Genomic DNA, 12,001 nt, shown 5'->3' with positions numbered 1-12,001 from the left:
GCCTTTCTACTTTTTGAAGCATTGACGCACTCAAAGAAGAAAATACTTGCCTATCAAAATGTTCCTGTTCCATTGCCCACCCACAAGCAACTTTAGGGCGTGCAATCTGTGCTGTCATACAGGGCGTCTGCTCAGGAGGCCCCACACCTGGCTTTCATGCTTTGCTGTTTTAAAATTCTTCATAATTTCATCTTTAAACTTATATGTTTAAATGAAGTGCAATGGGACAATGGAGCATGTATGTGAACAGAGGAGAAACACACAGTATGCATGTCCACTGCTGTTTCTTACCATCTCCTCGGCAGATAGCATTCACAATGCCTCATGGGCACAGACTTCCAATGGACCCACAACGCATGGGAGTTTGGTGAGACTCAAAGTAAGTACAAGGTAAGTGTGTTATGCTACAACTGAGTAAACAGAGGTGCTGACAGCCCCAAGAGGCTATCAGAACTGTCTCTGAATGCAGAAAGAAGGCAATAGTGGTCTAAGAAACACCAACTACCAAGGAATCCAACCACAACCTTTCTTACTCCTGTTACTTCCCTGTATTAGCTAAGGACTATTGCTGAAAATGGGGACACAGAAGGAAAGGAGAGATAGGGAGACCCACAGCTCCTCTTCTTTTCAGTCCTTTCTTCTTTATCAGTAGAGGGTAGAGAGTATTGGTAAAATGTGTGCATATCAAGATGTAAAGTAAAAACAGTTGAGTTAGTTTTGTGCAGTGTCTTCACTGTTCTTTTGTGTGTGTGTGTGTGAGGAAGATTGGCCCTGAGCTAACATTCGTGCCCATCTTCCTCTACTTTATATGTGGGATGCCTGCCACAGCATGGCTTGACAAACAGTGTGTAGGTCCGCATCCAGGATCTGAACTGGCAAACCCGGGGCGGCGAAGCAGAATGTGTGAACTTAACCACTGTGCCACCAGGCTGGCCCCTTCACTGTTCTTATAAGAACAAAATATATATGCATGCATGAGCTATGAAATACAAACTATGTAATTTTAGTGATTCTGTTACCAACTAATTGCCCCAAGGAACTCAAGGGTGGGTTCGGAAGCATTTAGCTGTTTAAGAGATGCAATCACCAACCACCCTGAACCAGATCAAGCCTCACCACAACAGCAGTGCCTATGACCTTTGCCTCATTTTTAATGCTAAGATCTCCTCTCCAGGAGGAGCTTAGGCCTTGTTACCACAACCTGCTGTGTGCGTGGAAATATGTTTTCCCACTGAGCCTCTGTAAACGAATACACACCTCTCCTTTTTGAATATTCATCCCCCATCCTAAATAAAATACCCCAGCTTTCCTGTGTTGGAGGACAGCCACGACTTTGGAAATGGTTCCACGTGGCCTCCTATTTGCTGCAAATAAGTTCTACATTGCGCGACAACTACTTCTGGTCGGGAGTCTGATTTCTTGCCAGGAGGCGAACCCACTTTTGGTTTCGACAACAATTCTGCATATGAGTTAAATGCTCTCATATTTGCATTTGAAACAATATTGCTGAATATATTGCCCAATATAAAGATAAATGGTAAGTTTTATGCTAATAACTTAAAATTTTACTTTCTCTGTACTTAAAATGACATACAATAGCAAATAAAAATACCATGACAAGTTAAGAGAAAGACCGCAGAAGAAAGAAAGAAGTTTTATGTTTTAGTGCCTTTAATGGCACTTATTTACTGCTTTATGAACAAGGGGCCCTGCGTTTTCATTTTGCTCTGGGCCCTGCAAATTATGTAGCTGACCTTGCCCACCCACAAGTTCCAGAGATGCGATGTACAGGACGATTCATTTGGGGTATAAAGCGTGAGCTCAGTGGGACCTAAGGGATCATCTAATCCAGTGATTTTTGATGTCTTTTCAGCAGTAGAACCCATTCTTCAGGGTGAAAGTCCAAATGGAAAAGAGAAAGATGCAAACTGCTTTGGTTCCGAGGCGAGGGATGGCAGGCCTTGAGCCCTGCCCACCTGACCTCTCTACGCTATACCTAGGCGGTGTTTTGGGTGTGAGTCAGGGGGTCTCTGAGAATCCTCTAGAGTCCCTCAGGGCACAGTGGGGAAATCTCTGATCCAGGGGGCTCACTGAAGTTAAATGACATGTTGAAGCTCCTCATTGCTAATGTGACCCTCTTTCTTCTGCTCCCTATTGCCACCCAAATCAGCTAGCAGCCTGAAAGTGTGGGAGGCCATCTGACAGCCCTGGCACACTTGTTAATGCTCTTCTCCTAAAAGGGGGTTGGTGAAGCCTACCTCAGGGAGCTGTGTCAAGGATTGGATGAGATATTGTATCGAAGTAAATGCTCAACAATTAACAGCCGCGATTTTATCATAATTATTATAATTATTACTCAAATCCAGAGTCCTAACTTCCATAGAAATTAGTGGAGGCTATAAAACTTTTGCTTTGTTTTGTTTTTAAACCTTTTTAAACATTTTCTTTTGATTGCGGTACATTACACACCATATAAAATGTACTGTCTTGGCCATTTCTAAGTGTACGGTCCAGTAGTGTTAAGTATAGTCACATTGTTGTGCAATCAATCCCCCAAATTTTTTCATTTTGCAAAACTGAAACTCCATTAAACAACAGTTTCCCTTTTCCCCTACCCACAGCCCCTGGCAACCTACATTCTACTCTCTGCTTCTATGAATTTAACTAGTTTAGACACCCCATGTGAGTGGTATTGTCTATTCTAAGCAATACGTAAAAGGAGTAAGAAACTGTGAAATGCTTGATAAATGGTGAAGAAGGCATGTGTTCCTTCTTTCCACAAAAAGAAAGGCAATTCAGAAACTCCAGGGAAAAAAACACAACTAAAATAAAACAAAAAAAAAAACTGTACAAAAAGAAAAGCATGGTCTAAATAAGCAGTAGATGGGATAGGTGTGAGTGAAAGCCTCTTCACCATAGAACTGTGATATCATTTCGGGTTTTCAATCATGTGAATACATTATCTGTTCAAAAAACAATCTGAAACAAACTAAAAGGTAGCATGGGTTTGAGAAAGAAGAATTCACATGGACTTCTCACTAGGAAACTTCTCCTTTGAGTAACCCAAAGGATGATGATATTGGAACCATAGTGTGGTATAATAAAAAACATATTTGGTCTTTGTTCCCAGGTTCTGGCACAGAGCTCCTAAAACCCTTGGAATTTCCTGAGTGATAGGAGTGTGTTTTGACACTCACGATGAGCCCCTTTAAACCATACCTGAGTTTACGTTAATGAGGTGGCTGATTAATGGAGGGAGGGTCTCTGCGTAGGTACAGGATCTGGGTTAGTCACCAGAAAGACCCAGTCATGATTAAAGGTTTGGAATTTTCAGCCCCACTCCCCAACCCTGCCACTTTACCCACCCTTCCTCCCACCCCACAACTTCTGGGGAGGGGTGAGAAGTTGGAGATTGAGTTCGATCACTAATGGCCAATGACTTAATCAGTCATGCCTATGTAATGGAGCCTTCATAAAAACCTCTAAACGACGGGTTTTGAGGAGCTTCTGGGTTGGTGAACATATCAAGGAGCTGGAAGGGTGCCACTCTCAGAGAGAGTATGGAAGCTCTGTGCCCTTCTCTACCCCATATCTTGTCAAATGCTCTTCCATTTGGCTATTCCTGAGTTGCATCCTTTATGGTAACCTAGTAATAGTAAGTAAAGAACTTTCCTAAGTTCCTTGAGTCATTTTAGACAATTATCGAACCTGAGGTGGGGGAGGTCATGGCAGCCTGGGTACTGCATCTGTGGCTGGCGTCGGTAGTGGGGGCAGTCTTGCGGGACTGAACTCTTAACCTGTGGTGTCTGGGCTGACTCCAAGTAGTCAGTGTTAGAATTAGACTGAATTGTTGGACACCCTGTTGGTATCAGAGAGTCAGAGAATTGGCTGAGGAAGTTTCACTGGTCTCCTTGCCATGGTCTTCTTCAGTCTCTCCTCAGTACAGCAGCCTCGTGACCCTGGTAAAATGCAGTTACATCGTATTACTCAGAATCAAAGCCAGAGCCCTCACAATGGCTACACAGCTCTACTCAAGCTGCAAGTGTGTGGCGCACAGATACATACAACACACACATGCTCCCTGTCGCTCCTCTGACTTCACCTCCTGTCACTCTCCCTCAACCTCACTAAGATTCCTTTCAGTTTCAACTAACTAGGCATGTTCCCACCTCAGGACCATTGGAATTCCTAATCCTTCTGCCCCCAGACACCCAAATGGCTTATTCCCTCTCTTCCTTCAGGCTACCGTCAGTATGTGTGCATGCATGTGTGTACTCATACAACCCCTTTTCCCCTTCTCTGTTTTGTTGTCCTCCTTAGGACTCATCACCATCTAACATAATGTACATTTTACTTATTTCTCTCCCTTTACTAGAAGGAAGGCTCTATGAAGGATGGTGCTTGCTGTATACACTTCTTTATCTCTAGTGCCTAGAACAGTATTTGGCACCTAGTAGGCACTCAATAAATATTTATGAATGAATGAGTGAATTGTAAATCACTGAAGACAACCTGGTTGCAGAACAGAATGTAAGTGTTACCCAAACTTGAGAATGTTAATCTGATCAATCTTGGCAGAGACAGGGGAATGGAAAGGGTGAAGAGTAGAGACGAGGGAAAAGCTGGGCGTAATTAATCTCTTGTCAAAACAAGGAAGTCAAGAGATACTGTCTAAAGTGGAAGAATAAATGGAGGTCCAAGTACATTGTTTGAAGTCAAAGATGCAGCCAGTGGGGAAACTGAACACTGGGAACAGGGGCATAGGAGCGGTTGGAGGAGGGCAGCATGTATAAATGAGCAGAGTCTTCATCTGACATAGTAACAAGTCAAGAGACACCACCTAACGTTTATGAATGAGGAACAGTAGTAAAAGCACAATTTAAGACATAAAGATCACCACCAGAAGAAAGAAAACCTCTGGGGGGCTGGGACTATTTTTCATCCAGATGCAACTATTCCTTTTACAAAATCAAATTTCTGGAGTGTTTTCCTTGAGCACCTTATTGCAGGCCAGTCCTGTACTGGGTGTGAAAGGAGACACCACACCTGCTTTGGGGACCTTAAAGTCCAGAGGCACAGGCTGAAGAATGACACCTGAGAGAAAGAAGAGTATGAGACAATACATGAGAGGCAGCACGCAGAATGGGCCAAATGAGGGGTTAAGAGTGAATTAATCCAGGCCTTGTGTGTTGACTGCAAAGCTGTCAAGCTGAACTGCCTGGTCTCTTGGCCTGCGGTTAAGGAAGGCAGCCGCTGCCCTCTACCCTTTCTATATGCCCCGTCTCAATCCCAGTGAGGGTGGGAAAGCTCACCTGTACCTAGCAACTTGACAAAATGTATTTGATTCACGGTGGAGAAACTCAGAGAGAACCCAACCATAACCAGCACTGACAGGCAACGTATATAGGGAGAAGAAAAGTTCCTGAAAGGCAAGCTGGTTCTGTGAATAACAGACAATTACTTACTTCTTTAAATTTTAGGTGTCAAAAGGCTCTTTGACCAAAAACTTATCACTCATGGGTTTATATGATAATCAAAATTACTATTATTCAAGGTACAACTACAACCCCTCCTGCTTCTCTTAATGTAGAGGTTGTGGATCTTAACAAAAGACTCACGTGTTAAAGAAACACCTATTGCTTTATTTTCTTTCAGTACAATTAAATCAGATTCTGGACACGCCCTGCAGTGGGTTTGCAGTGCAACTGCAGTCAGCACTGGAGACCTCTGTTCTGGCTGGAAAATGCGGTCCTATGCAGTTCAGTGGCTTTCTGCTTCTATGCCAGGAGTAGAGGACCCTTTGTCCAGTGTGAGGACCCTGGGGCCTGCGGGCCCAGCCTCCTTCCCTCAGGGCACCGTACAGTAACTGTCAACCTCTTTCTGCCTTTGCTGTCTCCTCAAGGTCAGGGGATTCTTTGTTCTCCCATCCCTGCAACATCTAGCCTTTGATCTCTTGACCTCCTCTTATTCTGGAAGAAATCATTCCCACCCCTTTGTCTTATTGCCATTAAAGGCACTCTGCAAAGTCTCTTCAATTCATTTGGGATTTTACAAAAGCCAAGATGAGCCCTTGCCTTAGAGCAGCTCCTGCTTTCCATTCTCCTTTCTCTACAAGTTTCCTTTGTCAGTTCTCTTCTCCTCTTTCAGAAATCTTTTGAAAACTCTCATCTGTGGGTGACCTGCCCCTCCCATTCTCTTTGCTCCTATGGGTTTTTTTTTTTTTTCCTTCTTGTAATAGCACATTTGACTTCAATGGGGTTTCAGGAGGGACAAGAAGTGAACTTGGTACCTATTCTACCAACAAGAATTTTTATTTGTTAAAATGATTCCTTTGCTCTACAAAAGATTTACAGGCAGGATTCTTTGTAGGCAGTTTTATACGTATGTATAGCATGCCTAAAATATATATACACAAGTTGAATATTAGAAAATTCAACCATCTTATACGTTATAAGGGAAGATCTGTTTGCAGAAAGTCAGAAAAATGTAAAACATTTGATTACATCTTTTCCTTCAGATACAATCTTCAAATTATGTCCAGCTTTCATGCATGTTACTTAATTTTGTTCTTCCCATTCAAACACACAAAATACTGGCTTAAGTTCAGTGAACATTAGATTGAAGCTAAAAATGTTTTGCTTTCAGCATTCCTAATAATTTCTATCTCTCTCCATTATGTTGATTTTGAGATCTGTGTTTCTTGTCACTCTTGGTTTTTTTCCACTTAGCACTTATTTTTATAAAATAAGAGCAAAATGCAAAAGAAGTATTCAAATAATTGCAAAACAGTGTTGGACAAGCAAAGGCAGAGACTCTGCCAGAACTAAGCCATTGATAGGCTAACAGTGCTTGCCAAGACTTAAACGCTCGTTCATCAGCTAACGAAGGAAGGTTTGAATTCAGTGTACAGTGCAGCTGGTGTAGGGGATCAGTGTAAAAGGTATCAAAGGGCAGCTTCTATAAAAGTTGAACGTCCCCAAATCAAGGACAGCCTAAATATACTGAGTCACAGAAGTGTCTAAGAATGACCACTTGACGCACATGACAGAGTTTTAAGGAGGTATGCCCAAAATGGATGAATTTAAAGTATGAAGACATATCTTCCGTTAAATGTTTATTGAGAATGAGGAAAATACATCTCTGAAATTGCAATATAATTTGTTAAGCACAGGACTTTGCACCTAGTAGGCACTGAGTAAATATTTGCTTTAACTGATTTGCACCAAAGAAAGATTATTTAGTCGACCCAGGACTTCTGAGGAACTTGCCATGGCGTCCAGTCCGGGGACAAAGCGTCCCTCCACCGTAGCAGAGAGTCTTCTCCCCAATCCAGACTTCTGTTCCCTCCCTTCTAACTCACTCGAAAACAGAAGTTGAACCCTCCTTGTTGACCATGATTGTTACTGTTTTATGTTGGCTTTTTCAAAACACTAATTAACTTGCGGGATCTTTGTCTCAGCAAACGAATGCTCCTCTAGCACCAGCAGCCTCTGCAGGATTAATCCTTTTGCAGAGAACCCTTATATTGGCAAAGATTTACATCGTCAGCTCCAGGCACTGGCCCTGCGGGAACCCTGCATCATAAGCACCAAGATTTTTGATGCAGCAGTTCATGCTTCTATACCGTATGAGCACTTTTTTCGCCTTTTATTCAGAGTGGCACTGAACTGCTTCTTCTCAAAGCATGTAATACGCTAATGTAATAGGAATTGGGATCATGAAAAAGAGAAGAGCGACAGAGGCATTTTAAGTTTTTCAGGCTGCACTATTTGTTGTTGTTGGGTGTTTTGGGGGGTGGGTTTTTGGAAGGGGATTATGTTTTAAGAAAAAGAAAGAAAGAAAAAAGGACCCACCCTCAGATATCTGCAAAGCCAAAGGCTTAACCTATTACTCTGAGAAAAATGTGGAAAAGGCCAACTCTGGCAAGTAAATTAATCTCATTCTCCTAAGGAATATGGATAAAGAGCACACATTTCATCTGGAGTTAACCATTTATTGGACAGGAAAGACTTACTCTTCTCTTTAGGGAGATATGTTAATGAAGACCAGGGATGGAATTCTTCACTTTACAAAAGGATTTATCATTGGATCTTTACGTAATGGGGAGGTTTCTGCACGATAAGGGAGTTGAACCTGATGATCACAGAAGTTGTAGCAGGTGTATCAGGCATTTGGTATTGAGTTGAATTTTAAAAAGTTTCTAATTTTTCAGGAATGCTCCCACTATAAAAAGTGAAATGACTTTTGCCCTTCATTTTGTGAGTTTGTTGGGAAAACTGGAGAGACAATACAAAGTGCACATCAGACACTCTGTCCTCTGTCCTTAGTTTTCCTGGAATCACGATGAGGGCACAGCTTTTGAAATTCCCCTGGGCAGTATTTGGGGCTAGTTTGTGGCTATACTGTAGTGGGATAATTTGACCTGAAGGTGTCTTGAATTTTCTGGATGAAGTTCTAACATGGTATCATCAGTCTTTCCTGGCTTACTAGGCTAGCATAGAGCTAATAGTCAGGAGGCTGATACCGATAATGATAATAGTTAAGGCTTATTGAAGATTTACTCTGTGCCAGGCACTATTCTAAGCACATTACAAGCATTTTCTCCGTAGTCCTCACAAGCCTATGAGGCAAGTATGATTAAAAACCAAAAATCCGGGGCCGGCCCTGTGGCCGAGTGGTTAAGTTCGCCTGCTCTGCTTCAGCTGCCCAGGGTTTAGCTGGTTCGGATCCTGGGTGCAGGCATGGCCTCACTCATCAGGCCATGCGGAGGCAGCATCCCACATAGCATAACTAGAAGGACCCACAACTAAAATGTGCAACTACGTACTGAGGGGCTTTGGGGAGAAGGAGAAAAAAAGAAAAGATTGGCAACAGTTGTTAGCTCAGGTGCCAATCTTTAAAAACAAAATACCAAAAATCCCATTTTACTGATGAGGAGATTGAGGCTTGGAAATGTTCATGACTTACTGGTGGTTACACATCTAACAAGTGGAGAACTCAAACCCAGAGCTTGCGCTTCAGATCCAGTCTCTCCAGTTTGGGGCAAAAATTGTCTTCCTGTCCATTTTCCTTGAGCTCTTACTCCCTCTCCCTACTTAAAAGGAAAAGATAAGATGAAATAAAATGAATCATTTCCAGTGCGGCAGGATCCTATCTCTATGTGTTTCTGAGTATTTCCCTCTTTACTTTGTCCCCTTACTGGTACCCGAGGGGCAGTTTTCCCTCCTCAGGTCACACAGAAGCAGAAACAAAGACTCAAAGAAGCTGTTCATCAAAGTGAAGAAATAAAGATTTGGACAGCTGTTTAATGGGGAGGGGCGTTCTGCTCCCACAGACTAGGGGGTGGGGAAGTGCTGGAGGGTGGAAGACAGGAGGTGAAGGGGATAGTTAGGATGCGTGAAGAGGCACCACAGGACCAGCCTGTGATGGAGTCTTAGTACCAGGCTCTTCTCTCAGGACCAAGCTCACCGACCTGTCACCTGTGGCTATGTCACCTGCATCCAACAGTCTAGATCCAGAGTGAGGGATTTGGACACCTGTGTGGGATGGGTGTATCAAGAGAAGACCAAGGTGAGAGTGCACAGAACCAGGGGAGAATTTTCCTGAGGTGAGGCAGCAGTAAATATACATCATTTTATCGAGGCAAAGCTACAACGGTAAAAGCAGTGGTTCTTTTAATAACGCTGTGTCTGAAAGAAAAATACTATAGAAGATCAGGCAAGGTCTGAGTTAGCTTTATCTCAGTCAGGTCTGATTTCATTTTATCTCAATCAGAAATAACTAAAATCATAAAAGATGCCCCGTTTGGCAAGCCGTAAGGCACTGAAGGAAGGATGGAGGTAAAAATATTTCCAAAGGCTGGATTCCCCTAATAGTGAAGATCCTAGTTGGCCATGAACCCGAGGGAGAAACCTATGGGCTCTTCGCAGTTTGGCTTTTCTGTGGGTGAGGAGAGGGCAGTTTCTGCCACTGCCAAGCAAAAATGGGCATCCAGGCAGGGGCCGCCAGCCACCACTTGAAGCTTCCTGCTGGCAATAGCGTCAACTGGTTATTGGCGAGGAGATCACCTCTGTAAATGTGGTTTCAGGGCCTCTGAGGATGACTCTTGAGCACCGAAAAGATTACACAAAAGTTACTTTATTTTTAAAAATTAACATTCAAGTTATTAAAGTTACAAAATGAAAAACCTAGTTAATAAACTTTAAGTTCAGGTTACAGATTGTAGTATTCTGTGTATTACTGTATCAAATTTTTTTTTTTCTAAGGAAGGTTAGTCCAGAGCTAACATCTACCACCAGTCCTCCTCTTTTTTTGCCGAGGAAGATTGGCCCTGAGCTAACATTCATGCTCATCTTCCTCTACTTTATATGTGGGGTGCCTGCCACAGCATGGCTTGATAAGTGGTACATAGGTCTGCACCCGGGATCCAAACTGGTGAACCCTGGACCATCGAAGTGGAACGTGCGAATTTAACTACTGCACCACCAGGCTGGCCCCAGCTCTAGCAAATTTTAATAATCACTCTGAAAGGGCCTTTAATTATGTGTTTTATATTATTTACAAACTTGGTAAATTAAATCCCTTTAAATATTTCAAATGCATTTATACATTTAATGTTTTCTATTTCCTTTGATGAGCTGCAATTCTCTGACTAATAAATAAACTTTCCTAAGACCTTAAGTCTTATAAATCTAATAATAGATTAAACATAAATACAGTGAATCTTATGTACTTTTGACTGTTCTAATACTGTTAACAAACTTAGTAAAATTTTAACCTAAATTCATAAGTCTAAATCCTTTTTACGTTAGACCCATAAGACATATTTTATATAGAATATATTTTACATTAGACCCATAAGATTAATCTATGAGATAGTCTAAAGCCCCAAATTCTCTTAAACATGACTAGTACTTAAAATGCTAAAATTTAAAGATTATTTCTAATATTTTAATTTGATATATTTCATATCTATACATAATTATAAATCTCTCTTTTCAACCCACTAAGGAAACAAATATGTCATCCTAAACAATTTTAGCCTTCCCTGCAAATTTTTTTTTTTCTTCTTCTTCTTCTCCCCAAAGCTCCCCACTACATAATTGTATATTCTACTTCTGGCATGTGGGATGCCACCTCAGCATGGCTTGATGAGCAGTGCTAGGTCCACGCCCAGGATCCAAACCGGCAAAATCCCAGGCCACAGAAGTGGATCGAGCAAATTTTGCCACTCAGCCAAGGGGCCGGCCCCCTTTCCCTGCAAATTTTGACAAAGTCGTTCATGGACTGTAGGTACTGGCTGAAGTTTGAGGGTTGGACCCACAGGCTCCAGGGCAGTTCTTCTCATGGCCCCAACTGCCAGTCTGAGCCTGTTTGCACAGTCCTCTTTCCAGAATATAAAGAAGGAGGTAGTCAAGTTACATTCACCTAATTCTCCAATCCACCTGGGAAAGTCTATTGCATTTTGCATTTCTTTGGTTCTTTAGACATTTAAATATCTTCTGGCAAGTCTAAGGACATTTGGACTTCATGGAATTCTTTTCCTGTGTTTCCTATCTCAGGGAGCCACACTTTATATAGACAGTAAGATAAAATCTGATTAAATTCTGGCTCTATCTCAAGGCCTGATCTGGCTGTGTGGTTACAATTTCTAAGGTCATTGCCCACCACCTCCATGAAAGGAAAACAAATGGCCAAAGTACAGCATTTCAAGAACAACAGCAGGAAAGAGAGGAGTCCAAAGGCTGTAGGAGACAGTGCAGGATCTAAAACTTTTGTTTAATTTTTGGCAAACATGACAACTAAATATAACGTGTAATCCTGGACTAGATCCTGGATGGGGGTGGGGAGTGGGGAAGAAGTGATGGTGGGGAGAGATTGGCATAGAAAACTTTGTCAGGATGCTTGGCAAAATTTCGGTAGAGACTGTTTAGTAGATAACAGTACTGTATCAATGTTAAATTTCTTTAATTAGATCTTTTACTGTGCTCATTTAGGAGAA

The sequence above is a fragment of the Equus przewalskii genome, chromosome 14 (genome assembly GCF_037783145.1).
Source record: "Equus przewalskii isolate Varuska chromosome 14, EquPr2, whole genome shotgun sequence".
Classification (NCBI taxonomy): Eukaryota; Metazoa; Chordata; class Mammalia; order Perissodactyla; family Equidae; genus Equus; species Equus przewalskii.
The sequence above is the reverse complement of the archived record's forward strand: the minus strand, read 5'-3'. Positions refer to the sequence as shown.